The following is a 26,575-nucleotide window of genomic DNA, read 5'->3' as shown; positions in this document are numbered from 1 at the left end:
GGGCCAAAATAGGATGCACCGAAAATCTTCCTCAGGAGCTTATTCCTTGGGCACTTCCAGTCTGTTGCTTACCTGTACTCTAATACAGGTCAAACTCAGGAGTTATCCCAACTACTGCCCACTGGAAACATCTGGGAAATGGCTGGTTTTTCTCAGTTGCCCTGGGGAAGTTCAGGAAGCCAGCTGAGACTGGGGAGATTTTGCTTGATGCTCTGCAGACATGGCCAGTGACAGCCCATGCCTCGGATGCACCCTGTCTAAGCAGGCAGGACACATGAAGAGCACAGCTGCCAACCCAAGCTGCCAGAGCCCTGTGTTTATGTGAAATTCTTGGCTTTCATTTAAAATAATAATAATAATAATAAAAAAAAAATCTGACCTGCTCAGTTGGAAATACGATCTGTGAAGAGTCAGAAACCACAAGGCCACTCAAAAAGGCACGTAATTCATACATATATGCTTATAGCTCTGGATTTTTAAGCCAAAATCATGGTGTTTGGAGGCCCAAATCAAGACTTATGAATTCCTAGAGGCTGACAATACCAAGTGAGGAAAGGGCAAAATTAGCCTATGGTAAAAAAAAATAATTGCCAAGGGTATGATGGCAGGTCAGTGGGAAAGCCAGGCCTCCTGCCGCCTCCTCCTTGCCTCATGGACCAGCTACACTGCCTGGCCTCCTGCCCCAGAGGAGACTGAGACTCCTGAAACCAACCCTGACTATTTTAGTCTTGTGTTTCCATTTTCCTTTTGATGCTCTTATTTTCAGCAACACACAGATCTTGCAGCATCCTGCTGCTCCCCATAGGATGTTATTCCATCTCTGGGGCTCATGGCCATGGTACTGTGTGCTGATAACAGCTGTGGGAATTTGCAATAGTGTAACATTTCCATGCCATGAATATGCAGTTCTGAGCATGGCCCAGTTCTCCATGCAGCCAAACTGTGCATGTTTTCCAGGGACAGCAGCATCCTGCATGTGTCTAGATCCCAGGAGACACCAGTTCCTGGAGTCTTGGGTGGCATTTCTGTGTACATTTAGCTGTTTATAATCACAAACACCTGGATAACCAAGCTTCACGTTCAGTATCCTGGGAAATCTGGGCTTGCTTTTAATCACAGCAGAATCAGAGTCCTCCTGGTTGAGCAGCAATCATCCCTACCTGAGCTTTTTCCAGGATCTGATTTCTGCCTGCGAGCAAAGCACAGAAACCTCCTGGCACACAGCACAGCCCTGGCCAAGGGCACAGCCTGCCAGTGGCTCCTCTCCCTGTCACACTGACTTCTAATTTCTGTTTACACCAGCACAATGTCAAACATCACAGCAGCAGCTCTGGCGGAAGGTGAATCTGTTAGAACAGAGGTGTCGCTTCCTCTGCTGAGGCCTCTCTAATAACGCCAAGATGCTTTTCTAACTAATTAATTACAGGGCTTTGGCTGAGTTGCTTTAATGATTCCCATCTTCCTGCTGCTGCTCTGCAATCAGCAGTACTTGCAGTGCTGTGCAGAGCAACATTGATGCCATCAGAGCAAAGGGATGAGAGATATGAGGCGGGGGGCTGGTCTTTTAAGCCAGGTGTACTCTGAGATGCTTGACTTTCTGCTCTCTGATGTACTTTCTTGGACAAGAGGATAAAGATATGGTAAGCAGGTAGCTGTAGCAGGCCTTTAACCCTGAACAGGATTGCTGTCTCTAGGGAAGAGCTTATGCAAAGTGTAAATAGTTCTCACCTTCTTATTAAAAAGTCATAAAATCTCAGGATCCAGTTTACATGTGCATCCAATTGACTTGGTGGATCAGAAAAAATTGAAGCTGCAGCCTGGAAACTCTGCTCCTGGACCTTGAATATGGAGATTGGCTGTAGATGGAATGTCCTGCTCAGAGCCAGTGCTCCAGCCCACCTATGATTTATGCTCTGGTAGCCAGAGTTGCAGTGCATGGCCTCCCCTGCTTGTGCAAATCACAAACTTGGGTCCAAATACTTTTAGAGTCAGGAGACAAAGATTGTGGCACAACCTGACCAGGCTACACCAGACATGTTGCATTATAGCATGACTGTGTGCAGGGGTGATCCAGGTGCTGCTGCCACTCACTGCTCACTTCATTCATCGCCTCTCCAAGCTGCAGGAGCAGCCCCCTGCCCCCCCTGCCCCAGGCTTGCCCAGCACCTCCCTGCAATGGTGATGGCAATTCCTCACCTCAAAAAATATGGTAAGCAGAGAAGGAAATGAAAGGCAGCAAGGGAAAGCAGCTGGGAGGGCAGCAAGTCTGCACAAATGCAGCAACCTCAGGATTCAACTCCTGGATGTCTGTGGGTCACTGCAGAGCAAGGTGTCACAAAGAGTTTGAAGGCACACTTCTGTCCTGCAAAGCCCATTCCAGGAGTATGCACAAAGAAATTTAAGGTATTTTTCTGAGATGTGTGGGATAGACTAGTTACATTAAAGGAAATTTGGGGGTTGTTTTTTCCCTAGAGTTCTTTTTTATTATTTTTCAGTTCTAAATGTCTGTATAGGTATTCCCATTTCAGTCTCTGGGTCATGAGCCAAACAAAGGTGATGAGATGAAGTTTTGTGAGCTCTATAATTAACAGATGGTCCCTTGAGCAGCAGAAGTGATCAAGCCTGCTTTCCTATGGATCTATGCCATATGTGGATTCTTTTCTAAGAAGGAGGGAATATTTTCTCCAGTACTTTGCTTACAAAAGGCTTATTGAGGTAATTTTCTTTGACAAAACACTTGCTGGAATCTAGTATCTCTAAGATTTTTCCACTCCCTTTTTCCCCCTACAGTCTGAGGGAATGAAATTGATGAGGGAGTCCTGGAATAATCAGAGGATGGGAAAGATGGATGGTAAGCATAAGCTGGCAAACAGATGAAAGCAGATGCCATAATGTATAATAAAAAACCTCTTGGAAGGGAGTGTGTGTATATCTGAAAGAAGATAAATTAAGGTTAGAAACCCATTCTCCATGATTTCTTCCTGGGACAGCTAAAACCTCAAGTGACACACTGGTCTCCAGCATACCAACTCACCAGCTGAACCTGCTGCACATGGTACAGCTCTTCCAAATACATTCCTTTAGCCAAATCTCCAGAGAGTCCCCCCTTTGCCACAGCTTCTATCCCAAGCAGAAATTCAAACACAAAATGCTGTGACCTTCCTCTCAGTGTAATTGAAAAATATTAGCAGTGCCTTTGTACTGGCTCAAAGCTTTTGTGCTGAATTTGCATCTAATAAGAAGGGACCTTTTAAGGAGCAAATAAATAAATAAATGGAGGAAACCTTCTCTTTGAGCTAATTTTAGGCACATCCATGCTGACAGCTGCTCTTCCCTGATATATCTCAGCCACATCCTGGAATGGCCAGGGGGACTAAGTTCTGTTCATGCCACTGCAGCTGAGAAAAGGCCTTTGTTTTGTTTTTAAGGGACTGATGGTAGCTGGCTTTCCAGAGTGTCCCTTCATCCTGGCTTTCCATTATGATGCAGATGGGAACAGGGGCAAGGGATCATGGCACTTGTATGGGTGTCCAAGCCCTACACAAGGCAACAAGGGGTGGCAATTGCTGGGCACGGGGCATGAGGCCAAGGTCTGCCCTTGGTGGCCTTTTCCTCTGTTGCTGACTGGGGAAGAAATCCCAGAGCACCAAGATGCTGGAGATATCCCAAACATCCAGTGAACCAGACTGGGGGTCAGCCTGGGGAACAGAGCCCCTGAGGGGCTGCAGGTGTGCAAGAGATAGGTCTAGGGAGGGGAGTGAGGCAGGACTTGCTCCAGTGAAGCTCATGTTCAGCTGTCAGTGACTTGACAGATCTGTTTATATGTTTCTACTTCTGGTGAGTTGGAGAGAGGTAGGAAAGGCTTCCTCCTCCTCTGGATGTGAACTGATTTGCAAAAAATCTGCACCTTGCATTGCTTTCCCCAGGCTAACTCTTGCATCTGTCCTCAGTCCATCTCCCAAGACCTATGGATGGATAAAACTGAGATGACCATGGTGGGAAAAGTCCCAGCCCATATCTGCTTTCAGAGTAAAAGGCAACAGGCATAGATAGTGCTCTTTCCTCTTCACCTGTAGCTTTTTTTTTTTTTTCCTGCTCAAATTAGAAACTCAGGACTTGTCTAGCTTGGATGATTGTTTCATTTCCTCGTTGAAAGGGTGATTACCCCTTTAGTTCTCATAATTACCTAATCAGCAAAAATCAAATCAATCAATGTTAATTTCAACCCTAATAAATATTCTCTGCTATTCTATACATTTATGTATATCTCAAAACTCATCCTAATTCAAGGAAAATATGATTTCGCAAGTCAGACCAACGTGCTCAGCACCAGGCTCAGCAGTGTGCCACACATCCTGTGAACACAAAGGGAGGGTTCAGCATGTGATAGAGAGGAGCTGAACAAACACATCTGGAAATTGGGATGGGAAAGGTCAACACATAACAAGAGTTCAAACAGGTCCATACCCTGCCACAACATCAGCTGGACCCAAGATAGCTCAGATATTTGCTTCTGTCCTTTTCCTGAAAGCATTCCAGTATACAGAACTCACAGACCCTCTAGGCGATGATTTGGGGGCTTAACTGTGTTTGTTATTTAAAACATTTAGAGATGGGCCAAAGTTAAATCTTCTTTGCTGCACTTTAAGCTTACTCTTTTCTGCCCTACCCACACTGGACTAATGAGCTGTGCTTAACTTGGGTTATTTCTTCCTGAGGCAGGTGGATCTGGAGGTGATGTTAAAAGGTGAGGAATTGAGCCTGGACTGGCTGTAGTTATTGCACAAAAACTGCCTGATGGTTTCTGTGAGTTGGTAAATTCAAGAGTGAATTGAGACAGAAATGAGGACTTTGCTGGTCTCCTGAAACAACAAAAAGTCTCAGATTTTGGGATGAGCTTCCCTACTCATGTCCCTACTTCCCTACTACAAGTCACATGGAAGACCTAGCTGGTGCTTGCCTGGCTCACCCTGCCCCACAAATAGGACTGGAACATTTCTCTGTATGTGTTGGCCTTGATGATTTCTACTCCAGCATAGATCTGTAGGGAAAAGGAAGGGCAGAAAAAAAGCAATGTGAACTTAGCAGTCACCTACCTGCTTTTACCCTGGTAAAAGCTCAAACACTTCTAGCACTGGTAGTAGAAATACTTAAACCATAATTATCCCAACCCAAGTTTTCTTAGCATTGTACCAGATGCTGAGATGCCTCTGGCAGGTTTTTCTCCATTTGCATTTTTGTGCTCTCCCTGCTGGCTGGGAGCTGTTGACTTGTAGCAGCATTGCTGGGCAGTCAGATGTCAGAGGTGTGGGGCCAGGACCATCACTGCAGGCTGGGTTTGTGCAGTATCAAGCACAGTGAGAGTGATGTGGGCTCATCTCCACACTGGGCATCTGCTGGGGAAGGGCATGAGCCACACAGAGACGATTGGGATGACTTTGCTGGAAAATTGAGACTCGGTGTACGCTTCTACCCAGCTCCTCTTGGGGAGGAGGGGCTCCTTCCTTCCTGCAACCTGTGCCCTCCTCCCAGCTGTCCTACATCACGGGACTGTCTGAACCTTCTCATCCTTTGGAGGAGGCTGACATGTGGCTTAGAAGTCAGGAGGGTTGCATGTTTGTGGTTAGCTAAGGCTTGTGTTTTAAAGGATGCTTTGGCCCCTGATGACTTTCTGTCTGTGGGGCTGGCCTCGAGGACAGATGCTCAGCAATGAAGTGAAGCAGTGCCAGATTTTTAGATGCTGGCATTTGCTGTGGTTTTTGAGGAAGCTCTTTTCCATAAAAACACTCTTTTTTCAGGACTTTCCTGAGCAACTCCTGGTACAGGTAAACCCAACTCATCTCTTTCTTAGGCTGCACATAGTAAAAAATCCTCTTAAAGCCATGTCTGTCTGGCAAATGCAGTGAGCAACCGTGGCCTCCCCGCACCCAGCCCCCACATGGCAGATGGAACTGAGCAAGAGGCAGTTTTGTGCTGGTTTGTGTCTTTCAAGGAAATAATTCCTGAAGAGGAGGGAGGGCTCTGCTACAGGGAGATAAGCAGTCCCATTGAGGCAGACCTCTGGTGTTTCTTCTCTTCCCATTTCACAAGGCAGCATCCTGAGGGGTGGCACAAACGGGGCTGTCCAGTCTGTGGGAGCAGGATGGGAGCCCTGAGGTGCTGCCTGGAATCCTGGCTCCATCCAATCATCTCTGAAAGGGGGAGCAGATCCTCTGCCTGGTGCACAACCAGACTGCACTCAGTCCTGGGGAACAACGTTTTCTTTCAGCTCTGGGAGCAGACCCTGCTTGTGGGGTGTCTCAGGTCCTGTGAGCAGGCTCTGACACCTTGTGTGTGTCAGCCCCCTCTCCTGAGCTCTCCCCAGGCCTCCTGCTTTGCTCGGTGGGGTTCCACCTTCACCCACTGCTCCTGAGCCTGCCCACACCCCCTGGGCAGAGGTGACTCAAGGCTCATTTCCCAGCAGGTCTCCTCGCACGAAGGCAGTGCCAGGAGGCTCAGCCAGGCATTGGCCAGCAGCAGGAGAGGAGACCCCACACACCCTGTGCCCCAGAGAGGCCAGGCTGGATCAAGAAAGACAATGTGGGAGCAGGCAGAAATGGCAAAACAGGAGAGGGAATGGGCTGGGATTGAGTCCATGGCTATGTCCCAGCAGGAATGGGACTGGGTGAACTCCTACATCAGCGTAGGGCTCAGGCAGAGGTGCTGGGATGTCCAGGAGCAATTTTCTCACACCATGTGGAGCTGACACAAGTGTAGAAAGTGGAAGGGAAAGAAACCGCAGACCTGGCAAAGGTTTGGGCTGAGAACAGGCATGACCATGTGGCAGAAACTGTGCCTGAGTGGAGAAAGGTTTGTGGCACATCATCAGAGTGGTGCAGCAGCCCAGGTCTGCAGGTCCGGCTGGAAGGCTTTTAAAGCAGCTCTGAACAGAAGGTTCCCAAATGTCCAGAGCTGAATTAGTAGGAGATACTGCACCTAGGTAGCATGGGAAAACTGTAACAGAGGTGCCAGCCTGAGAGAAGAGAGATTGCAAGAGTTCCTCTTGGGTCAGGACCCCAAGCTTCATTTTCAACACTGCCAAAATGTGAGGGTCTCTGGTTCAAAGAAACAACTAGAAAACAATGTGGTTTTAATCAGAAACGTGGCACATGAAGCCTGTGAGGAAAGGTTTACAAGGGCCAAAGGCATTGCAGTGCATGTTATGGCCATGGGATCTCCTCAGAGCTACAGGGGAAGACCCCAGCATGGCTCAGGAAAGGACTGGTCACTGGGGAAAGGCTTGAGAGCATGTGTGGAGTGTGGGACCAGGTTGGTCTCTAACAATGGCAGGCACCAGCTACCAACCAGTTTGGCACTCAGCTTCTCTGCAAGCCACAAGTTCAGCCACAGCCAGGAAAGCTTCCCCGTGGTCTGACCTTCCTTCCTTTACTGTGAAAGTGTTGGGATCTGGAGCAGCCAGGCTCACCAAGCACAGTGTGCCTGAGCAGCATCATGTGCTCTGGGTATAAAAAGATAAATAAAACACCATGCAGGAACTTCATCCTCTTCAATCCCCCCATTCCCCATTTTCATATCTAAGCCCCTGTTCCTCAAGGAATACTGGACTGTCATTCAGGAACGCAGCCCCAGTTCCCCAGCAGTATTTGTCCTGGGCACAAGGGCATCAGAAGCAGAGCTCGACTGTCAGCAGATCCAGGAAGCACAGGCCTGCATAGTCCCTAGGGGGGAATTATTTGCTGATTGCATCTGTTTCCCAGAAGCATCACTCCAATTCATCCTGGGATTCACGTTTTATCCAGCAAATAAGCACCTTGGGAGCTTCATTTCCATCTTAGCTGTTAAATTTAGAAGTGGTGTTTCCCATTCTCCCACTCTCTCCTGCCCCCTCCCCAACGCTCCCGTATATCCCCTCCAGCCCCCACCCTCACCTCCAGCTCTCCCTCTTTGTCGCATTACATAGTAATCTGAGATGCATTGGCCGAGCTCCAGGGAACAGAATGTACTTGGCAGGGAGACGGGTCTTGATGTCTGCAAAATGTCGGGAAATGCAGCCAAGAGCTGCTAACTGGGTCATTAACCTCTAGAAGAAGAGCAAGTTGTGGAGCTGTGCTCTGTCTCCCTTCATCTCGCCAATAAAAATGTCCCAGCAATGAGAAAGGGAAGAAGAGGTTTACAGCTTTGAGTCCTAAGCAGTCAATGCAACCACCCCTCCCTGACCCCCCTCCTCCTTTGCCTCTCCCCCAGCGCAGTGTTAAAGCTTGTAAGTGGCCTTTTAAAAACCCAGCGGTCCCCAAACATCTGTCCCTTGGTGCTTGTAAAGAGGCTACTGGAGCAAACCAGTCTCTTCCAGCGACGTGCTGCTCCTGCCGTTCAAGGGGCTCCAAGGAAGGGCTTTTCCTGGGATGCAACCCTTGTGCACGCCGGGGCCAGGTGCTGCCATTGCCCCACGGAGCTGTGTGCCGCTCTTTGCCGGCCCCAGCTGCAGGTGCAGTTTCTGGCCAGCCCTCAGGCAGCAAGGAGCTGCCTGCCTGTGCTGGAGCTGCAGGTTCAGGCAGAGCTGCTGGCTCCCTCCTTGGGAAGAGGTGCAGTGCTGGGAAACAGCGGCCAGCAGGCCAAGGAGGGTCCTGAGCCCAAAGAACGCAGCCCATGCCACTCTGTGAAACCTGAAATAAAGCAAACCTGCCTGTCCATGGGAGTGAGGGCTCTGCAGGCTGCAAGAGAGCGGATCCCCCAGAAATGAGGGTCCTGGCCAGAGTCACCCAAGGGACAGGGGATGGTGTTCCAGCTCCAAAATCCTACACCTCCCCGAACTGTTCAGAGTGCGGGTCACGGGATGGAGGCTGGGTATGGGAGAGGGGAACAGAGGTGCCACATTGCCACACTCCTTCCCCAGCGGCGCCTTATTTCCAGCCCTGTCCTCTGGAAGAGCCCCATCCTCGGGAGCGGTTTGGCTGCGCTGCCCAAGGCCGAGGGCGCTGCGGCCGGGGCGCCGCGGGCGGGCCCGGCAGGTGTGAGGGGCTCCGGGGCCGCGCCGCTCCCGCTCCGCCACTGCCCTCTGCCGGCCGGCCCGCGCAGCGCGGCCCCGCGGGGAACCGCCCGCCCCGGGTCGGCTCCGGGGCTTCGGCCTGGAGCTCCTCTAAAGACGGGGAGTGTTAGCTCCTGCCTTTGCAAATGCGCAGATTAACGCCTTGTCCCGCCGGCAGGGATAACGCCACATGCCAAAAGGCTGTTAAAAGAATACATCCTCCCTTGCTCCAGCACATTCCCCCAGTCCCTCGTTGTCAGGGGCAGTGGCAGTAAAGCCATGCTATAAATTAAGCCACTTTATGCCCTGCTCCTCTTTCCAGCTCCACACTGTAATTTCCAAAGCAAAAGCTACCCCACTTCCCAAATGTATCCTTGTGTTTTCTGGGTGCCTTCAAAACTGCAGAGCAAATGCTAAAAATTAAGAAACCCCTGCTAGGCTCTGTCTCACTTTCACTTGTTCCAGGATGTCCAGCATATCTTCTGGGCCAGGCAAGGCCAGTTGTTTCTAAGGTAGAGTCAACCCAGGTCTCTACTGATTGCTTTGGTAAACCTATTTAAGAAGAAATATTATCTCTATGGGAGGAGCTGAGTGAAGGCGCCTTTGAAATCCCTGACCCAGATGAAGCAGCAGCTAGTGACATCCAAGCCCCATGCCTATGGCAGCAGCCACAGCCACAGTGTCCTCCTTTCAGCAGCATTTCACTCGGAGGAAATGAAAGCATCGGAAAAGGAAATGGGGCTGAAAAAGCTTAGATCCCCAGCGAGCGGGCCTTTGTTTTCCCATTGTGCTCGCCCAGCTGAGCCTGTGTTGGAGCAGAGCCCTCCTGCAGCTGGGCCCAAAAGCAGCAGCCAAAGAGAAACCCCGGCAACCATCTGTGCAAGAGGAGGAGGGATGTGCAGGGGCTGGAGTGCTCATCTGTGCTGGGGAGGAGAGCTGAAGGGCTGGTGGACCCACAACCCGCATCTGCATCCCCAGCAGGGCACAGCAGCTGCCTGCCCTGAGGAAACAGGACAGTCTTGCCCATTCTGAGCAAAAATCACAGAGAATGAGCCTACAGGGATACATCAGAGGAAGCAACAGTTTTGGAGAGCAGGACATCAACTTTCAATTGGCTCTGGACCACAGAAGCACTGACCAAGGATCCTGAGGGCCAGGAGATCTGACCTCCCAGGCCAGACCATCACTGCATGCCATGGCCACCAGCTCCATCACCAGCCCATCCAAAAACACCATAGGCTGTGCCTCTTTCTAGATATCCCAAGGGGTGCTGGGACCAAAAGAGGATTTCAAGAGTTACCACAAGCATGTTGGTGATGCATGTGTTGAGTTCCACATGCAGAGCTGGTGGTAAATCTGACAACACCTCTGGCAAAATAGTTTCTCTACTGGAAAGCCCAAAACAACTGGGCATGAACAAGTATCCTGCAGAGCACAACCCTGCCAGTGACCTCACTTAGTGTCAGTGCAGGGAAAGTGCTGCCTTCTCTTTCAGAGAGCAAGGGGTTAAACTCAGCTCTGCTCCCCAGGTCTGACTTAAGGGAATGGTCTTTGAATTTGCCAAGGTCCCACCTGCAACACAAACTGAAGGGCTGTGAATTCCTTCCAACCTCAACTACTGCTCCCTCTGTCAGAGGAGACTTAGTGTAGATGTTTGATCTAACAGCGACCTGCCCTAAAATGACCTCTTGAAAGGGAGGTCACTGCTCAGATGACAATTCAGTGCTGATTCGGGGGAGGCTGGGCAAAAGGCCAAGACATGATCCTTTCCCTCTCTCTGTGTCACAGATAAACCCTTAGGAACCAATGCTTTGGAGGTGGCAAGGATTCCTTTGGCTTTTTTTGCCCTCCTTGGGCAGAATGGGCTTGCAGGAGTGCTTATGCAGCCCTGCTCAAGCTGTAGACTGGGGTGTCCTCAGCAGCCATCAGAGCCTCCTCAGGTGTCCAAGCTGCCCTCAGCCAAAGGCGAGAGAAACTTTTATTTTTCTCACTCGGGTGAAGCTGTAGGGAGAATGGTGCCTTGGGAACTGTGCCTTGAAAAAAAGCTCTGCTTGGTCTTTTTTGGCCTATCTGTGCACAATGTGACGTGACTTTAATAAAGCTGCTGGAGACACAAGTTTCACAAGGACTTCTTAGTTCCCAGACTGAGGGCTGTCTCCACCGAATTTTACCTTCAGGAGGCTGTGATGAAGGACTCTGCCCATAAACCCTGCTACTTAACACTACCACAGCTGCTAAAGGCTTTTTCAGCAGAATTATGTTGTTGGTATCATTGCACTGCCATGCAAATGTGTGGCTGAGGAAGGGTCCCTGGGGCTTCTGCTCAAGTTTTCCAGTAGCAAAAACATTTGGTGGCTTTTTTAAGACCTTCTTCCTGGATTTGTGCTATTGCATGAATGTTTTTATTTATTTTTGGAGAAAGATCTTTTAGGCTGCAGAATTACTGTGGAAAAAGGCTTCATTCACAAAGGCTCCCCAAAGTAAATAAATTAAAAGAACCAGCACTTGAAAATTTCTCTTGAAGCTAATGATAGGAGAGACTGATGACTCTGGGCCTCTGAACTCTTGGAGTCAAACAACTCTTCTTCTACTTCCTGAAATGTCTTTTTCTTAAAGAAGAGTGTTTTCTCCAGACGATTAAGGATCTACAATGTTTTATTCATGCACAGCCCGGGATTATCAGCAGTGTTTTACATTTCAAACCAGCTAATGCCACCACTTCCCCAGCTGGAGGAAGCTGCATTTCCCCAGGCTACTCCTAGAGAAGGTGTCACAGCTATTACTACTTGTTACCCTTACTTGTTAACCTCTGGGATGAACTGTTAAAGCTTGTCTCTGGTGCTGCCTTGGCTGGCTCCGCTCCCTTAATTTTTTTTATGCACCCAAAACACTATGGCAAGTGATCATCCTCGTATGAGTCAGTGCTGATCCCGTTGTTGCAGCGAAGTGTCGGGATTTTATCCAAATAAGGAGCTGCATTGGGTAGAGCATTTCTTGGATATACATGAATATGTAGACAGCAAAACTCAGACATCCGTGGCTAGCCAGGGTCTCTGAGCTGATGTCTCTGCCTGTCCAGGGACCACTTGGAGCCTCAAGGCTGCTGCTTCCATTTCCAAATTGTTACCCCTCCTAGAAGTGAGAAATTCCCTTTTTGTTAATCCTGGAAGATTTAAAACACAGAATGATTTCTGATCACTAAAGAGAGGGAACAGTCCATTGTATTTAATTGTAAATAATAAAGGCTTAATTGCTGAATCTTACTGAAAGCAAAAGTGGTTACAGCAGCCAGTAATTCAGTCATCAGAAGGAAATACATGGAGAAAGCCCATGTTTCCTGCTGTATAGTTACTGCACAGCAAAGAGGGTCATATATTAAAATTGTGAGACTGCCTAAGCACTCTAATTAACTGCTGTCTATTTAACCAGACAGCTAAAGCAAGTTAATTCAGCGTCAGTTAGGAGACTTATTATGTGTCTGTGTTTTTTTAACAATTTCCTGGTCCATCATTAACTACCTCTAGATTATCTTGTCAAATTGATAATTAAATGCCTCAAAAATTCATTACAGACTCAATATATTAATAGGAATATAATTAAGTAATGTTTGCTTATGTGATCTGCAGTTTATTACCTGCATGCTGATTTATCTCCAAGGCATTTACTAAACCTTAGCTGTAGCCTATTCAGAATCAATACAGGCCCAGGAGTCAATAAACATTGTATTAGATCCAAATGAGCTATTTAATTGGGAGAATGCATTGAAGTTGTCTTCTGGATCTCCAGTGAGTTTGAAGAGGGGAGTGTGACTGCACAAACAACAGCTAAAGAACCTGCAGTTGATGATTTATGGCTGGGTCAGAATTGTCCCCCCACCCCCCAGCACAGGTTTTTGGTCTAATTTTGTTGATTGTTTGGTTTGGGTTCTGTAGTCTGTTAGAAACTGCCTAAATTGGTCTTACTGTGCTAGTCAGTTGGCGCAGTGATGAATCAGAGGCTCTATTTTGTCTAAAAAGCCAGAGTTAACTCCTCTTGTCCTACATAAGGAAGATAGTCTAATGAATTCCCTAAATTTGTAAGCCTTGGACTTTGCATGCCAAGTCAATTTTCAGACAACTTGCAAGTTTCTTCATTAACTAGTTTGATTAATAAAACACTAACATTTTTAATTCTGAGAGGGAAAGAAATGTTTTTTTCACTCTGAATAACTGTAAAGATGGAATAAAACAACATCTGAGATTTGCTGCACTGCTTTAACACACCAGTTTGTTATTAAGGTCCATCATCAGTGTTTGCAGTCTGTTGGCATTAGCCAGCCTGCAGATAGGCTACTGATCAAGATAAATGTGTGGAGGAGCAATAGCCACCCTTCCTTGCAGCTGTATGTGCCAAGGGATGTTCTGGAGCTGGTGACTTGATGGGAGGAGGGCTGAGCCCATGTCTGTAGCCTGGGCTCAGCTGTGGCCAGCTGCAGAGCCTGTGCTCCTGGTGGGTTTGTAGGCTGGAGCTCCATGTATGGTTGTGTAGCTCTCCTGGCAATTTTGAAAACTAGGGGATCTCATTAAGATGGATTTGAGCTTGTATGTATACATGTACCAGAGATGCATGTTTAAAAATAAAGAGTAGGCTGGCTAAATTGTTCCAAGTCAGTGTCATATGCCCCATGAGATAGACAGCTCCATTTAAAAGAAATTTTGAAAGGTTAAAGTTAATATAATTGTAGCAGTACTCTCAGGGACTTGCACTTCCCTTTCCTGTCCAATTATGTTAGAAATTAACTATGTTGTGATGAAGATATATCGGTGTTCTTTGGCCCAGATTAGGTTAAATTAATTTATTTACATGGAAAGTCAATGTTTTTGTTGTGCTATTTTGCCATTGTGGCATTATCACAAACTTGGGGTGATGGTGGTGGCTTTGACTGCTTTGGTGTCCTACTTTGAGGTATGGTCCTTTTTCTGGAGGGAGGCAGAACGGAAGAAGCTGATGAAGTATCCAATGGTTCCTTTTCCCCAGTGCTAAACTGATGTTAATCACAAACAACCCACAAAAGAGTGTGTGAATACAGATCCAAGGTAGGCTTTGGCATGGAAGTGTTTTCTGGAGCATACCTGGCATTTTTTTTTTTTCTCCAGTTTTAGGCAAATATAGCTTTGGTTTTCACACTTAAATATATTTGGATTACTCTGTTTTCAAAAACTGGTATTCTACTGTTTGAATTAGATGAAAAGCTGGCAAGATCCAAGCTGAGCATTCCTGCGGGAGAGTTCCCAGCAAGCACACTTGTGTGCGTGCAGCCTTTGGTATCTGCCAGGCTCTTCCATAAAATGATTATACAGCTTCAAAAACAACAGGAGAAAAAAAAAGAAAAAAGAAGGAGAAATAGAAAAAATCTCCCAGGAAGTTGGTTTGCTATGGGAATAGAGCTGAAGGCAAAACTTAAGCTGGTATCTTTAGGGCATTTTTCCATGAGTTCTGCATGTACCTATTCCAGACATGGAACCATGTGAGTCCTGACCAGGAATGCAAAACTGTTGTAAAATTTATACGTGTTGTGTACTAAGAGCCTTTGCATGAGGAATTTGGTTAGGAAATATTTTTTCTGCTTCATCCTTCTCTGAGCTTTACTGGAATTAAAGCTGAACCAAACTTTTCTGAAAACTCTGAAATGCTTCAGTAACTTGTGTTTGTTTTCCTCATGCCTCTGTACTTGGCTTCTGGCAAGGACTGAAAGCAGCACTGAGTCACTCAGTAAAGAAGTCTGTTTTGACAGCATCCTCTTGGCCTAAGCAGGAAGTTCTTGAAGTCTGAAGGCATTCAGAGTTCTGGACCTTGCATGGTTAAAGCCCAGATGCACAAGCCCTAAGGACATCATCAGGAGGTATTCCAGCTTCTGGAGCTGCTTAGACCATGCAAAGCTGGCAGCCTGGAGAGACTGTCACTGGAGTTAGCAGAAAAGGTGGTTCCACCAGAAATCCTTAATCGTGCAGTAATTTTGAGAAAGAGTCAAATTCTTTGAAGTCTTTCTATTTTTCTAATAAGATTACTAAAAAAAAAAAGTGTGGGGTGTGGGGAGAAAAAGCTCCATCTTACCAGATCTGCAGGCTCTGTTTTCTGAGTCATAGCTTCTGGCTGCACTGACAATGGCAGGGTTTTTTAATTTGCTTTCCAACCTCATTAATGCAATAAGAAGGGGCAGAGAAAACACTAGGACAGAGATAGGATTGTGTAAGCATCAAGAAGACAATAAATTGGACAACTGGTTTTCCTTTTTGGGATTAGTACTCAGCAAGGAAGAGCTCAGCTTTAGTCTGGCTCCAGTAGGAGTTTTGAAAGGGTGAAATTAGGAATGGGAAATAAGAAGGTGAGAAGGGAGAGGAGCACAGTAGTTCCTCAGTAACATAGATACCCATTTATGAACAGCTGATGTGCAGACTAAAAGACAGCTGTGTTCCTCTGTACAACATCCTGTTAGCATTATTTATATAAAAGAGCAGTGAAATGGATTTCTTCTAACGCCAAACTTCCGATTTGGCAAATGGGTGTTTCCCACTGGTGCTGGTGTTTGTGACGTTGTGAGGCAAGTCACAGAGGAGACCACCCTGTGTGAATCCAGACACCTTCTTTTATCTTCCAAGATGATGAATAAGGAAAAAAAAATATGCAATGTATGTGAAAGGGGAAGAGTTGGGTCTCTTTTCATATTTGCTACCAGACGCCTGCCATGAAAAAGCAAGTGCTTGTTAACACTTCCTACATGGTGGGATGTGGCACACCACACTCCTCACCCTGCACAGAGGAGGAAATCACTGATAACTGGTAGTTTGCTGTTGGGGCTACCTCCTTCTAGTTATCTAAACTGTTATAAAATCTATGAAGGTGAAGACAGGCAGCCCCCTTTCATTTCAGTGGCATGTTAAACACTGCTTGTCTCTACTGAGCTGCCTCCACATTCTCACCCTGGAGCAGTTGTATTTAGTACCCAGCACTTGGCAACATGTGAATGGCCACTTGCCCTGTTCGCCCATAGCCAGAATCCTCCAGTGGAGTTTATTTTAAAGCAGTTCCTATTGTGTTCATAGATGATTTTGGGTACCATCTGGGAAAAATTAATCTTTTTAAATTCATCTTTATTACCCTTGGGATATGTATTTAAGGCATGAGATGCTGAAAGATGTACTGAGGAATGTAAAAGCAGCTTGAAGTAAAGATGTAGGAGGAAAAGTACTCAAGCTGTTTTTCTGCTTTTGCAATTGAAAGGAAACTCATGATATAGCAAATTTTAAATGGCACAAGAAATTCTGCTGTCTCCTTCAACATGGCACTATTAGGCCAGCAACAGGGGGAGCAGCTGCTCAGCCATTGCATAATTGACATCACTGACAATGACCTTGGATTCATAATTAGGATTCATAACAAGCACCAGGACCAAAAATAAAATAAAATAAAATCAAATCACGACCCTTAAAAAAGTCACAAACCTGTGTGAGTGAGCACATTGGAATGCAATGAAGGCTGAAGAAATTCTGGCTGTCCCAGGGCCTTGTGGGGGATGAGATGTGGGCTCTTGAGCAGGGAGAGGTTCCAACTTTCTCTCAATGATATCAAGCAGTTGACCAGAAGTGCTGACATTTTAGAGGAAGATGAAAGAAATTTATATTAGAACACACTATTCTAAAAGAACGTATTTTTTTCCTGGGAATGAATAAGCAGACTCATGCCAGCAACACCAATCTATAACAAGGCACAGAGGGACAATATACTGCCTCCAGGTATAATCAGTTTTTGCAGATCCCATGCTGGCACATGTTGCTTATCGATACCTCCTTTATCATATGTATTTGAGAGCTCAGACTTTGATTGCCACCTGGAACTGGATACTGTGGTTTTCTTTCCCCACTCAGTGGGTCATTTGGTTAAAATCCTGTATCCTTTCATGAGGCTCTTCAGAATCCCATGTAACCTTTATCCACTTCTCTTTCTAGCAAAAATGTATTTCAGGAAATTCCATAATTGCACATCTCTATATGGTGAGGTCTGGCACAAACAACCTGATGTGAGGCTGACTTCTTTTTCTTCCCTTTAACTTACAGTGTTTAAGTTGGGTTCCCTCACATTCAGCAAAAACATTCACTGTGTCATGATGGTCAAAAAGGGGAAAAAATCATACTAAGCTTTCTGCAGCAAGCTGCCTTTACAGAAAATGCCATGGTATTCCTGTGCATAGAGGCTTCAGTTTCCATTGAACTCGTCTTGAGCTGCTAGGAGCCACTGATCCATGGATGGATGAGATAGTGCTGGGAGTCTGCAGTGCCTCCATGCTCTGGATTTCTCTGGGGTTGTGCCCTACACTGAGGACCCTCTGGATGTTCAGGGAGGGGGCTTCAATTTCCTTTAATAAATAATGTTTGCCTATATTTGGGAAATGCCAGTCATTTTGGCAGCTACTGAAAACTAAAGCATAAGGAAAGTAAAGATGCATTAACACAATCTTATAGAAGAAGATTTGTATTGCAAATCAGTTTGTGTTGCATTCCCAGAGGGGGTTATGCACCTTTTTTACTGTGCGGTTGGAGGTCTGAACATATTCCTTTCAGAGTTGCCTTGAAATTTCATTAAATAACTGCTTTCATGAGATTGGGTCTTAATCAGGCAGCCTCTGGTACCTTGTGGAAGATGGATCCTGTCAAGCTAAATTTGGGATTATTTGTGAGTAAATCAAAAATAAGGTAAAAAAAGATGCTTGTGGTTTGAGACTCATAAAAAATATTTGTCTTGGTACTCATAACACTTAAACTAGAATGATTCAAAATCAATGTGACAGAGTAAAAGGATTAAAGACTGGCTTGGAAGCACATCCCAAGATGTCATTGTAAACAGGAAATCAGAAGTGAGGGGGAGTATTTCTTGTGGGGTCTCCAAGACGCTTTGTGGGCCCAAACAGCCGGCTGTTCTAGGAGTGGCCAAGCAGCAAAGAGGAGTCAGTGGTCAGTCTGGCTGGGGACACACGGCCCCCTGGGCCACACTGAGAGCCAGGCAGGCTGAAGGCCCCCGGAGTCCCCCCGTGTTCAGAGAGGAGAGCTCTGGGTACAGCCACTGCCTTGTGCTGAAGCCATGGGCAGGGTGGTGCTGGGGCAGTCCATGAGCACACTCTGCTCCAGAGGAAGGAGAAGGAAGAGCAATGAAATGTTTGAGCTTCATCTGTCCCCTATCAGAAGCATGTTAATTAAACAGGAGATGCTCCCAGGGTGCCAGAGCTCCTCTCTGACCTTCCACTCTGTACTAGAAGAGAGGCTGGTGGGTAACATTGCAGCAGAGGAGAACCTGAAATGCAGAAGAGAAGTTGCTCGTGGCTTGTAGAGAATGAATCTGTTGTGGGCAGGGTGCCTTGAGGCCCCTGACCTCCTAGTCAATGGAGAAAGGACCCTTCTTTGCTGTATGCCTGCATTCAGACAAAATGTGGTTCACTCCAAACAAACATCCAAACATTTTCCCTGCAGCCTTTTCCCTGTGCCTTTTGAACTCAGGAAAAAGATTTCTGCTCCTAGAGCACTGCTTTCCCCTGCTGCTGAGTTTTCCTTTTAGCCTCTCAGCACAGGGTGGATTGGTAGAGCTGAGACTTGGGCAGAGGAGCAGAGGTTAAATGTGGCATCTGAGAGAACAAAAAACCACAGGCTGTGGGCCTTATTAATGCTGCTCCTTGTAAAACAGACCTTACAGTGGTATGCATTTCCAGACCTGGATGTACATGTAGCTGGAAGGAAAGAGCTATAGGGCAGAAGGGCATCCAACTCTAGATAAAATATAAGAGTCTTTCCATTACTCTCTGAGATACTCTTCCATCAAAATAATTAAACTTTGGCTCTGCAATAATCCTTGCTCTCTGGTAATGCAGGGGACAAGTTTAGTATTGTCCCCATTTAAAGCCTGCCTCAGCTCTGCCACACAGGGGAGTCACAACAGGGGGACAGCTTGGGTTTGGTCAGTTTGGGACTTGGAGCAAGACCTAAGGGGGTTACTGGAAATAAGAGGAAGCCAGGGTATGTTCACTCATTACTCCTACCATTGGTTGGATGGTCTTGACTATAACTGTGATGCCTTGTTCGTGTTCTCTGCCCACTGACAGGGCTTTCTCCTGCCCTGGTTCTGGCTGGAGGCAGAGGAGCTGGTAGAGGTAGCACAGGCAGCACCAGCCCTCGCCTGCAGACAGTGGGAATATTTTGATATTTCAGGAGTAAGGAGGTCAGGCTGGGTTTCTGGGCCCTGTGAGGCTTTTTTTTTTTTTTTTCTTTTAAACAGCTTAGTTCTGTTTAGTTTTGCTTTTAAAGGGTGAAGAGGGGGGAAAAACAGCTTCCAGAAGAAAACAACAGCTCAAGCTTCAGGAGCCAGATCTTAGCATGAGAACCCGACCCAGTGTGGGGGAGGGCTGTGTCAGATCGCTGCATGCCCGAGGAGCAAGTATTCACTGCCTGCCGAAAAGCCACAGAGCTCAGACCCTATTTGAAAGAGTAACATCTTTGATATAAAAAAAACAACCAACCAACAATCCAAAACCACCCATCCAATAAAAAGCCTCAGACATACAGGATCCCATTCATGGTGGGAGGGATTTAGTGGAAGTATTTTCCTTCTTTAAGGTTTGGCACAGCCTTAAAGGAGTCTCTTTAAAAGCTTCCAGAGCCGATTATATTTTGGATTGTGTTTCAAATCACCCTTCCCCCCCAGGTTTGGTGGGTCCTCAGACAAGTTCCCAGAATAAATTAGACATAACGGTAGCAGGATTTTTTTTTTTTCTTTTACTTGAGAAGAAGGAAGGAATAAATGACACCAATTTCTGTAATGGAAAGAAAAAAAGAAAAAAGTGTATATCGGAAACTGCTGCTGAGTGACTCATGCTGCCAGACAAACGGAACCTCAGTCATCACTCCATCTTCATCCTCCTCTGGTGAGAGAAAAAGTCTTGGAAAAATATCAGCTCACCCCCCCACACCCCGCCCTGCTGCTTCTCCCATGGCATCCATACACAGGGAGACAGTCCAAGCCACAGTGATGGCTTCATGTGCTTCTTGGGGCAGGCAGAGTTTTTTTTGCTTTAATAGCCAACTAGGAAAAGCCTCCGAGGTGACCTTGGAAAAATGTATGCACCAAAGGAAAAAGTTGTGGAAAGGGGTGTGGGGGGCAGTGTTGGAGTCCTTCTGTGCTTTATGTTTGACTATGACTTTTTTTCCCTTCAGAATGTTTTTTCAAGTTTCCACTGACATAGATTTGCAAGTTATTATTATTTTTGTTATGAGTGGGAAGAGAGGTGAGGATGCGCCATGCGAAAGGCAGAATAAGCTGGGCACAATTCCGACTGAAATAAATGCTGCGTCATAAAAGCAAAAAGAGTAAGGCAGGAGGAAGGGTGGGATGCAAAAAAAATGGTTCTATTTCTCCTCTGTTTGGGAGAGTAAGTAGCACTTTCATGAAGCACATGAACTGTATACAAATAAAATATGTTTTTATTAACATAAAAAATGGGGGGAGTATTTATTTTTTTTTTCCTTCTCAAAACATCCTCACAAATATTTGGCACTGCCTGACAGAAAGCCATTTGAAATGTAGCTTTTCAGACTGCCTATTCCAGCCAGCTCTGCTGTGGGCATGAGGACTCTCAGCCAGTGGCAGCCCCTTCCCAGCAATTGCCTTCTCAGGGTGGTGGGGTTGAGCAGGTGCACACAATAGCTCAGCTCTGCCTCACAAAAAATCTTGCCTAAGGAGATGCCATGTTTTTACAGGCTGTTGGTTCTTGTTTTTCCTGAACAGGTTACTTTTCCTTCCACCTGGAGTTGCCTTGAGTTCAACAGTGCATGTGGTGTGAAAATAGCCATGAAGAGGTGTGATACTTTGTTCTCTTCTTTTTGTGGTTGTGGTCAATCCCATGCCCTTTTTCAGTGCTCCCAGTTGTCCCCCTTATCTCCCCATTATAACTTTTCCCTTTTTCTAGTGCCATAGCTCAGGCTTGCACATCACACCATCTGCAGATCTGGAGGAGCTCCTGGGACACGGGGTGGGAGCAGTGGAAAGAGCAGAGGGTGGCCTGGGACAGCAGTTTGGGGTGGCCAAAAGATGCAGGAAAGCAGCACTGGGCCCCTCTGCCTAAGCCATGCCTTGGGGTACACACAGATATGGTAAGAGATGTTGCTGGTGGCAGCAGCTGCAAGTCCCCGACCTGAGAGGACCCTGTGGAGTTCCTCTTGTGCTTCTTCCCTCTTTTCCCGTATCTTTCCCTGGGCTTCCCAGCCCACAGCTCCAGAGCCAGCTGGTGTCCCTGTCCCCAAGCTGCTCTGTGCACAGATGAGAGAGTGGCCAGCCCTGCTCCTGGACCCAAATGCCCAAGGGCAGAGCAGGGAGAAGGGCTACATTTCCCAGCTGAGGCCTAGGAGCAATTTTTGGCCGAGGAATGACTTTCATCTGGAGCACATTAGCCATGGGTGGTGCTGCTGGAGAGCAGCAGCTCTACTTAAGGCAGCCTCTGCCAGCTGCCTCTGGGCTCTCAGTGGTGGAGGGGCTGTGCTAAGCTGGGATCTTGGGTGCTCCCCTGTGGGCTGATGTTTCCCCAGGAGATCTGCTTCTATGCTGGGAAAGCTTTCCTGACTGTAAATGCAAAGTTTGACCCACCTTCCCTCCCCTACCTCTTCCCTTTGCTTCATTCCACAGGAAAGCAATCATAGTATCAAATGTTTCTTAATAACTTTTTAGGTTGATGACTAATTTTTCAGCCATGCTGAATGATGGGTAAGTAAGATATTAAGCTCTGCTGTGAAATAGGTGTCCAAGTGAGAAAAGCGTAAGGGAAGCTGTGCAGGAGAGGGCGGTTTCTGAAATATCCCAGTTTCAGGAAAGCCTCTGTCCAGAGATTCTGTGCCCGGGAAGCTGAAACCAATCCATTGCCAGGTAGAAACCCGTCAGAAAATGATTTTTGGTGGAGCTCATGTTTGTGGCCTTGCCTTGCTGGCTATGGGAGGGAGACCTATGGGGTTTTTTTCTCTTAAAACCCTCATCCTACCCTGGGGGAAGATATTGGATTTCATTTCAGGCTTTTGAGATGGGCCTCAAACAAATGGAAGGGCTTGTGAAAAACATGAGGAAGTAAGATGTGGGTTTGGATCCCAAAACTCCTGTTCCTAACAAGGAGCCATGTGAGTGCTGCTTTGGAGGCTTTCAGCTCTGGATTGCTGGATGCTCCCTGTGGTGCTCGCATTTGTGGTGCCTCGCAGGCTCCCAGGCACTTTGGCCCGGACAAATTCACTGCTTTGGGTTTATGGCCCACTTTTGGGGACTCTGTGCTCCAGGCAGGCCTGTGCTATGCCTTCCCCACTCTCCAGCTGCAGCCTTCCATGAGGATTTAGCTGAGGGGAGTGGGGAAGTGAGCGTGAGCAGGATGAAATCACCTTTTTGTATAAGTCAGCTGATGTGCTGTATAAAATGCAGGTCTAGGTTTTGAACCTAGAATTTTCTTTAATAACAAACCCTGGTCAATGAATGTAAAAGCTCCATGCAGAGCCTTTTACTGTGTTAGTCATAGCTTGAAGCCTTTATGTTCCCTCTTCTAATGGCAAGTATTATCCAGCATGCCTTGTTACAGTGCAGTCTGTGGAGGGTGTGGAAGTAATGATGGTGCCCGAATGCTGTTCCAGAGATCACTGCTACAATTCACAGCAGATAATGGGAGCTACAGCCAGACAGATAATAGAACTGACTGAGATCCATTTATTGCTAAGAGACTGTCTGAATATTTGTACGTAGCCCCAGCCACTCCACCCTCCTTCATCACATTTCCCAGGAAAGAGGAGAGGGAAAAAAAAAAACAAAACCAAAAAGCACAAGCCTAGAGCAGAATGGGGAGGAAGGGAGATTTGCAGGCTTTGATGCATTCATAACTTCTATTTTTTTATGGCCCCTGTCATAACTGAGCAAGAATGGTGTAGGTTGTTAATGCATTTACAGCCTGCCTATGTAAGAGAAGGTGTGGGATGACAACAGGAAACAAGTAGTGGATTTGGAATGGGAGCCTGTGTGAAGTCTAAACTAACATCTGAACCTAAAGCCATCTTTCCTTGCAGGTAAACAAGCAGCCTGATGGAAGGTTTCAGTGGTGGGCTGCAGGCAAAGCCAAAGTCTGGGATGACAGCGGCAGCCACACTAGAAAAGGCTGGCCTGATTCATAGCATCACGGTTCAGTCACTTCAGATTTTCTCACCATCTTGCTAAGCTGCTTAGGCCTTGCAGAAGCTGTCTGGAGAAGTAATCTGTGTGCCAAAATTATATGTGCTGTTAAAGTTACTCAAGGTTTTTGGTGTTTGACTGACTGTCCACTTACCTTTCCCTCTCTTGAAGTCTTTGCAGTTTTTAAATAACATAAGAAGATGGGGAATTCTTTTCTTTCAGAGTATTTTCTAAGGTGATCTTTGTCCATGTGGAAGTTCAAATATTTGTAACTTATCCTCCTGGTGGTTGCCCTTTATCTTTCAAGGGAGCCCGTGTCTGTGTTAGGCCCTCTCTTATCCTGGTCTGTTCAGTACTTGATGTTTCTAGGATGATGGTGAGGAGCAAGACACAGGCAATAGCAAAGTCCAATGCAGCACAAAGGAAAAACTGGTGATGACGTGTTTTCATACTTATTTTTCAAGGTGGCAGTGAATAGGGAAGTTCAGCTGCAGTGTTCATTGCTCTGGAGAAGGGTTGTGGTTTGGTGTGGGTTGAGGAGAGCAGCTTTGTGGTAGTTTACTGATGGTCATTGCTGGCCCCTGGCAGCAAACCTGGCTGTGCTGAGGCCCTGATGGAGGTGGATGAAGTGCTGTGAGATCTCCCTACCTGCCTGCTGAGCCATGACTGGTGGCCTCTCCCACTGCCTTGGTTTCCTGGCCCCTCTGTCAGCACATGTCTGGGTGCTGCCAATAAGTAAATGCAGCCTTGCCCCCACCTTAGCCTTTGCTTTGAAACACTTTGTGATGTTGAGAGCATGGCTGAGAGCCTCTGATCTGAGGCACTCATTGCTCCCAGATGTTAGGGCTGCTCAGCTGGCATGGAGTCCTTGCCAAGCCTCTCTTCTGTGACCATTCATTTTTGCATTCCACATTTTTTTTCCAATCATCCCAGAAGTACTAAGTCCTTTTCTTTACTGATCAAACAGTTTGTTAGAGCACTTATTTTTCCTGTGGTCTTTGGAGGTCATTGAATTTGTTGAGTAGTGGTCTAGGTAGGACTTGTGCTAAGGAAGAAAAGTCAACTCTGTTGTATAGGCAAGTGTGTTCAGGTACAAGTTTGTTTTCAAGTTTGTTTGAATCTGACCACATGCTGTCAGCTGTTGATAGCAAGCATGTGAGGGAGATAAGGGTTTTGATCACCATCCAGGGCTCCTGGGCTCTGTTCTTGGCTGTGAACAGGTGTGTGAACACTGAGCACCTTGTGTTCTCGGCCATCAGGACTGGAAGCTGATTTGGGCAGGAACAACCTCTGTGTGCTGGAGGCTGACAAATGCTGCCTGTGGTGGGCAGTGGGGGAGTAACAAGAGCACCTCTCAGAAAGGGGGATTTGTGTGTGAAAATGAATCAGCTGGGTGCTCACTTAGCCCTGGGTACAATGCTGGGGACTCCTGACCTCCCCTGAGCTGCCCTAATAAGGGTGCAAGATGCAAGACCATAAATCAGAATTCTCCATTTGTAGGCTTCTTCTCCCCTTCTTTAATATTTTCCTTAGAGCCCTGAGGTCTGCAATATGGAGTATTGCACAAATCTGTAGCACAGCTCTGCAAAAGGCCCAGTATCTTGAGTAAATTAATGCAGGCATATTGTTTTCCTGCTGGTTGGAAGAGATCTTTGTCTTGGAGAGCCTTTCCTCTTGTGAGATTTCCCCTGGGAGGTTGTGTGCAATGAGCCTTTTGCTAGCAGCAAATACTGGTCTTGAAGCATTTTCCTGAAGCTTTTGTGGAAGGTGAAGGGGTGGGGTTTCTCTTCTACACTGAAATTAAACATCAAAATTGTGAAACCCATCAGTTGGCTCTTTCAGCTAAAAGATCCCACCAATGCTCTGGGAAGAGAGTGTTTGCTCTTTTTTTCCCTTTTTAATTTTTTTTAAGATATAGGAAGGGCCACTTGAGGGCAAATGTTAAGAGAACTGGACTACTCAGATACTTAGAAATAAGTTAATCACAAAAGATACAGGTACATTCCTGGGTAAATTTGGATTTTCTAGGATGTTTTGTTACCCAGACTGAAATGTGAAGTTTAGATAGTGGACATTCCCTGACTCAAAGAGTAATTCATTATATTTCTTCACATACGGTATGGATCACTTACCAAAAGTCCTTCAGAGTTCTCACAACTCCTAGGTTAAGGTCAAAGAGGCATATATGCTAAGGGGAAAGGAATGTCTTGAACTGTACTCAAAAACAATGACTATATAGTTTAAATATCATTTTGAGGAAAAGCATTTATGTCCCAGAGGAATGAGTTCTAGCAACTCTAGCTCTGATGCTGTGTATGACAAAGTATTACTAAAATGTTTTTCAAAGGCTGCACTGTCTCTGGAGATGAGCCCTTTCCTTGCCATCTTTCAGGATGATGGTGGCCAAAATTTTTCCATAGTAGGAGTTGGTCAGTGGTCAGTCTTCACCACAGTGTCTGCATGAAATTACTGTGACTTGTGGTCCCAAATCACAGAGGTATTTTTAAAATGTTGCTGTTAGGCTCTTAAATCTAAGCTTGGGAGGAGCTTCAACGGAAGGAAGAAAAAAAGGAACAACACTGTTTTCATTAAAGTTTAGGAATTGGCAGAGATGGAGGCTGCCTAACCTTCAAACAGATGGCTGAAGCTCAGACTGTGCTTTCCTAGTGGCCAGCAAGACCTGAGCTCTAGCTGCATTTGTGGCTATAAATAAGTTGTGGACCACAGGCAAATTCTTGTGCTTGCTTCCTCCCTTCCAGAGTGGCTGAATCTGTTCTTAGAAACACAGCTGGTCCATCCTGCATAGTAGAGGCTGTCAGAACCTTTGTGACCTACCTGTGCCTATGGCAATCCTTTTTAATCAGATTCTGAGTCCCTCAAAGAAACAAGGGAGAGGAAAGGTGTTGATGAAATGAAGGGCATTTTACCGTATGTTTTGGTTTTTTTTCAATTCAAGCCTGAAGTAGCAAAAAAGAACCACAAGTTTTGATGTAGACTACTAGGTTTCCTGACAAAATGAGTGACCTTTTTTAAAAATATTGATGGATGGGCTTAAATCCTCCTTCAAGCATGAGATCCTCTCTTGAATCATACCTTGCTCACCCTGAATAGTCAGTGTATGCTGCTAGAAGACCAAAGAGAGCAACAGCAGCACCATCACAGATAGAAAAAGAGGACAAAACCCTGGTTGAAATCCAAGACCTCAGCATGAACTTAGTTGTAGAGATGATCCAAAATGCTGTCTAAAATATGGCAGCCTGGAGAATTGGATGTGACCACCCAGAAACTCCCTTGGGCTTTATGCCCAAGCTGGTGACTACAAAGCTTTTAACTTGCATTGTC

At 46.4% G+C, this 26,575-nt stretch overlaps 1 long non-coding RNA gene across 2 annotated transcripts in view; it reads left to right on the top strand.

Annotated features, from left to right (window-relative positions):
- Window positions 1–13,466: 13,466 nt before the first annotated feature.
- The window catches only part of LOC146766656 (uncharacterized), a 29,211-nt gene continuing 16,102 nt past the window's right edge, over window positions 13,467–26,575 (top strand). The window contains exons 1-3 of one of the 2 annotated variants that reach the window (XR_014957229.1): window positions 13,467–19,970; window positions 20,831–21,663; window positions 21,767–21,802. This is a non-coding gene — a long non-coding RNA (uncharacterized LOC146766656). Of the gene's footprint in view, window positions 21,664–21,766; window positions 21,803–26,575 lie in introns of both variants that reach the window. The other variant, XR_014957228.1, reaches the window with a different exon arrangement.

The sequence above is a fragment of the Lonchura striata genome, chromosome 9, assembly GCF_050655825.1.
Source record: "Lonchura striata isolate lonStrDom1 chromosome 9, ASM5065582v1, whole genome shotgun sequence".
NCBI classification, from domain to species: Eukaryota; Metazoa; Chordata; class Aves; order Passeriformes; family Estrildidae; genus Lonchura; species Lonchura striata.
Note: the sequence above shows the minus strand (reverse complement) of the source record. Positions and strands in the feature narration are given on the sequence as shown.